The following is a 5,947-nucleotide window of genomic DNA, read 5'->3' on the forward strand; positions in this document are numbered from 1 at the left end:
GCAGTGTCAGTGTCAGTTAAAAAAATACACTATACACATAAAAGTGGCTAAGTAGCATACATTTATCAAACATGTAAAAAATTTAACAAGAGTAGAGAACAATAATTTGACAACAAAAAATAATTACACTATTGCAATAAGAACAGAAAACGCAAAGTAAACTAAAATCGGACCTTTCTGGCCTTTCTTGATGCAAAATCCTCAATAATGTCATCATACAAAATCTGCTCCCCTAGAGAGTGATTGACACTGATGACTGCAAGCCCAGAGAGGCGTTCCTGTGACATGGTTGACCTCAGGTATGACTTGATCAACTTCAATTTGGAAAAGCTTCTCTCTGCTTGAGCCACAGTGACTGGCAGAGTAAGTGCAATCCTGAGAGCAGTCCAAAAGTTGGGGTAGATCTCTGATAGATCCTTGTCATGCATAAAAGTGATGACATCAAGGAGGCTCATGTTGGTTGATGGCAGGTCAGGGAAGTTCTTGATTTCTTTCACAAGCTCTCCACTGTCCAAATCAGAGTGCCCTTCAAAGTGCAGTGTGGTGCCAAGTGCCTCACATTGCTCTGCCAGATCCTCATCTGCAAGAGTTGGGAAATTTGTCAAAACTCCGAATTTGTTTCCTACATTTTCCAATGTGGAAAACCTCTCCTGGATGGCTGACATGGCTGCATCAACAACAACATTGAAGAATTCGGCTTCCAACTTCTTAAGAGCATCACTGAAAGGCTCATCATGAGATTCATATGAGAAGTGCCGCTTGGTGGATCTTAGCCTTTTTTGTTTCAACACAGCCTCCACATTCATTTCTTCACAAATGTCTTTGGCTGCCATCTGTGCGGTAACAAAGCCACTTGCTCTGTAGCTTTGGAGACCTTGCTCAGTCTTCTTCAAAAGATTTAAAACTAGGTCCACATGCATATTTGAAGACTGCATTAGTTTGCTGACATGCTGTATTGCAGATAGCATGTCGTACCGAACAACTGTGCAGATGCTGAAGCGGTATGACCCCACCTCCTCAGACAAAGACTGGGCCTCTGTCTTTATGGCAGGGTCTTTGGTGTTCTCTCTCACCTCGATTAAGGCCTCTCTCACGGCAGCTGCCTGATACCTCAGGGGCTCAACACTCTTGATCTTGCTCTCCCACCTTGTGTCTGCCCACATCTTTAAGGTGATGGTGACATGCTCCTTTAGTATAGCCCATCTTTGGGTGGAAGCAGAGAACAAGGTATACAATTTTTGCAGGACCCCAAAGTAGCTAATGGCATCTACAGATACTTTGGCAGCATCTGAAACAACCAAATTCAGTGTGTGTGCCCCACATGGCACAAAGAGAGCTCTGGGGTTTTTTTCTAAGAGTCTTGCTTGAACCCCCTTATTCTTCCCCTTCATATTCGCCCTGTTGTCGTATGACTGTCCTCTACAGTCCTCAAATGGAATTGCCAGCTCCTCAAGTCTTGTGAGGATCATGGAGGCCAAGTGCTGGCCTGTGGACTCCTCTGCCTCCAAAAACCCCAGAAAATGTTCCCTGATATGGGGCTTTTCCATCAGTGAAACCACTCTTATGACTACAGACAACTGCTCTGTGTGGCTTATGTCAGGGGTGCAGTCCAGGATAATTGAAAAATATTTTGCCTGCTTAATGTCATCCACAACAGTAGATATAATTTTGTGGCTTAACAAATCAATGAGCTCATTTTGCACATGATGGCCCAGGTAGCTGTTCTGACTTGCCGTGCCTCTTTCGACACGGTCAAGGTGTTCCTTCATAACTGGATCAAATCTAGCCATTAGTTCAACCTCTTTGAGGAAGTTCCCATTTGATGGTGTGAACAGTTTCTCTGTGTGTCCCCTCAGAGCCAAATTTCGCACTGCCAGTGACTGCACAATAGCAATGAGACGTGTCAGTACTGCTCTCCATCTCCCCCTCTCAGCCTCCAAAAGTGCCATCTCCTGCTTATCAATAGTTTTCCCACTTCTTAATCTCACGGACAGTTCCTTCCATGCCTTCGTGGAATTTATGTGTTCTGGACTGTTTTCGTGTGAAGCAAGATGAGAACTTGCATGTTTCCAGTCGGACATTCCTGAACTTGTTAAATGAATGTTCCTCTTGGAAAACAATTTGCAGCAGAAGCAAAAGAGGCTATTGTTCTCCATGGAAAATATCAGCCAGCTTCTTGCCATCTTTTCACCACTAACTAATGTCTTTTTAAAATAGTGGTGGTGGCAACTCCTTCCATCTCTCTCATTCCTTTGAAAAACAAAATCAGGTGGCAACTTACTGGGTCCTCTGCGAACTAGTTCAGTCCGAATCCTGTCAGTCAGAGGTGTAGGCCATTTAGCAGGGTCGGTTGACAGAGGCTCCTCTTCAGCAGTGGAACCTTCAGCTCCAGGCATTTCTATCAGACAGCATATTGGCATATTACTCAAAGCACATAGCAGAAGAACATACTGTAACTCATAGGCCTACTAAGAAATTATCAAAAAATGTACATTAATTTACATTAAATTGCAGTGGTCTTGTAGCCTTGTTGCCTAGGCATACCCCCTCTACACAAATACACATTGACAGAGGGGGCGAGAGACAGAGAGAGAGAGAGAGAGAGATGAGAAACGCACCTGAAGGTTCGTGCTGTGGAAAAGCAGACGCACAGGGAGATGTTTCTGGAGACATGGATAGGTGCTCTTCCTCAATGACAGGGACCATTTCAGAAGAGGCCTGAGTAGCTGATGAGGTTGATGGCTCCTCCTCATCCTGTGTAATGGGGGTGGTGGGTGGCTCATCTTGAGCAGTGGCAGAGGATGCTCCAAAATATTTCAGAAGTGCCCCTGAAAATGCAGTTGAAATGCTCATCAACAGGCTATAACTAAGCACTTACAAAACAAAACATCCATAAATTTCATAAAAATGCCCTTACATGCTAAATGTCTGATCATATATTAAATTAGGTCACTGCTTCGAATTCTATGCTTTGCACACTATGACTAATGTATTGTGGTTAAACTTTCCTTTGTCACGACATGGAGTTGTAACGTTATCAAATGGCAAGTGTTCCGTCTTTGAAACTTTGTTAACATTACATGAGAAAATTGCATTGGCTACAGGCCCAAAGTTAACCGAAATGATCTAAATAAATAATTACTGTACTTTTAACAGTTTAGTTGCAAAGCATAATCGAATGGTGAAGTAAACTGTCGGGTTTGTTGAAACCGAATTATTATTTTATAGGCTAAGCATAGCAAATAACAAAGCAAGATGGCTAACAAACGTTTAAGTTATAGCCTAACGTTACGAACGTTAACCTTAACGTTAGCCCTTGATACTGTTATCATAGACAGGATATTGCATACCTTTATCCTTTGCTCGTTTCTCCTCTTCTTCTTTTCTTTTTTTTCTGAACTGGGCACCTGATGGCTTTGACCGCTTTCTGTCCATCTCTGTGTTTATTTGGCAGGGCAATCCACAAATTCCCATCCCCCAACATTGGCACTCGCGACCAAAAGTCAAGACCAAACCAATTCACCTGGGTGACCTCTGAATCGCCTTGGCACCTATTTTTATTAGTCATTTCTCACGATTCATAAAAGGTGCAGGATTCATGGCCTGCATTCATAATATTATGAATGAGATTTGCTTTGTTTGGAAGAAAGTCAAGGTGTGACTGGCAACTAATTACATTATAATATTGTACTATAAATGGACCCCCCCACCCTCCCCCTTTACATTGCGTTTCCCAGAGGTGAACTGTCCCCCCTGAACCCCTCCCCTTGGCCTTTCCCAGCATCTCTGTGCAGTGTGCGTAATGCGTCAACTTCTAGGGGCGCCTGCAGCTGCAGGGGGCGCTAATTTGCCAATTTCTCAAACAGGCGATATTGATAATGGAAAACCGTTTTGCGGCGCCTATATATATATATATATATTTTTTTAAGCGGTCGTGCCGCCCCATACGTTATGGAAAAGAGATGCCGCCCTGGGCGGCTGCCCGGTTCGCCCATGCCCAAAACCGCCACTGGCGACCACAAAGGGCCCTTGCCACTTGGCGAGCAATTTGGAGCTAGATGATGGGAGCAATCGGAGCACTTTATCTCCCGGTGAAAACTGTCTAAGTTTTGCCCCTCTGTTGTACAGCGGCTGTTGACGTTCCTGGGCCTGGAGCAAATTCTCCCGTAAAAACTGACCCAGTGAATGGAGCTTTACGCTCAGGTCCAGGACATGCTGCACCTCGTTTTTGCTGGTGCTTGGACCCGTCTCCCAGTTTTCCTTAACCAGGTCCAAGACACCCCGTTGTTTCCTGCCGAACCAGAGTTCAAAGGGAGAAAATCCTGTGGAGCCCTGGGGAACCTCCCATACTGCAAACAAAAGAGGGTCCAACCATTTATCCCAATTACGGCTATCCTCGTGCACAAACTTACAAATCATGTTCTTTACTGTCTTTTTTTTTAACCATCTGTTTATTGAGTTTTACGTAATGAAAAAACAATAGTTCTCCACATAATAATAATTACAGATAGAAACATACCACTCTTAGTACAGTGAGCTCAGTGGAGGATTCGACATTGCATAAAGCCGTGTCTAGCACAGATTAAAGTACTCTCCTTAAAATCTCCTCCCAAACATCATCTGGAATCTCCTCTCCCAGATCTGTCTCCTAAACTGCTTTAATTACAATAAAAGAGCCTGGACTAAGGTTATAAATGTTTAAATAAATAGAAGAGATTGCCCCCTTTAAAGAAGAGAGAGGCTTCAGAAATATCTCGAAATCTGAAGGCTTAGGAAGAGCAGGGAATTCTGGGAATGAGCTATGGACAAAATTTTGAACCTGAAGGTATCTTAAAAAATGTCTTTTAGGAAGTGAAAATGTTTCTACCAGTTGTTGAAAAGAGGAAAATATAGAATCAACATACAGGTCTCTAAGATTTTTTATGCCCAGCTGAGCCCATGTAGAGAAGGTACTGTCCAGTAAAGATGGGGGAAAAAAGGATTTGCTGCAAGTGGAGCCCCAATAGAAATTGTTTGCAGGCCAAAATTGTGTCTAAATTGAGTCCATATTTTAATACTGGAGGCCACTATCACATTGTTAGTATAACCAGAAAGAGAAGAAGACAATGGCGAGTACAGTAAAGCTTTTGATGATTTTGGATGAACAGAATTTGCTTCCAAGATCAACGATGATGGAAGGACCTCAATGTCTCCATGATTCACCCAATAGTTCAAATTTCAATGTTTGTTGGGTTGGCAATGTTTGTTGCCTAATAATAGTAAAGCAAGTTTGGTAACGCCATTCCGCTCAGAGCTTTGGGCCTCTGCACTTGTTGATGCAAACTAGGAGTTTTCCTGTTCCAAATAAAATCAAGAATAAGACTGTCTATTTTATGGAAAAACGAAAGGGGAAGGAAGATCGGAATGCATTGGAATAAATACAAATACAAATGGGAGGGAGGGAAAATATTCATTTAAATTGTGTTGATTCTGGCAGATATAGAAAGATTTAGAAGGGACCATAGCTCAAAATCATGTTTAATTTTGGTGAGCAGAGAGGGGAAATTTTTCCTATAGAGATTGGCCAATGTTTTGGAACATATACTCCAAAATAAACAAAGCCATAATTAAATGGTAAATTTTGGGGTTGAAGTGAATTTTCATTTGCCTCTCCATTAACAATAAGCATTTCACTTTTGCTAAGATTAAGTTTATATCCAGAGAATCTACCAAATGTGTCTAGCACTGAGAGGGCTGAAGGAATAGAACATGGCAGATTATACAAACAGGAGATCATCAGCATACAGCGCCACCTTCACCTGTACACCACTTCTGGTTATACCACATATATCAGGATGAGACCGTAAAGCAATTGATAGATTCTCCATCACAATGGCAAGTAAGAGCAGACTCAAAGGGCAACCCTGCCTTGTGGAACGATGTAAACAAAAATATTCAGAATTTGTGC

Source organism: Acanthopagrus latus, chromosome 6 (genome assembly GCF_904848185.1).
Source record: "Acanthopagrus latus isolate v.2019 chromosome 6, fAcaLat1.1, whole genome shotgun sequence".
Taxonomy (NCBI): Eukaryota; Metazoa; Chordata; class Actinopteri; order Spariformes; family Sparidae; genus Acanthopagrus; species Acanthopagrus latus.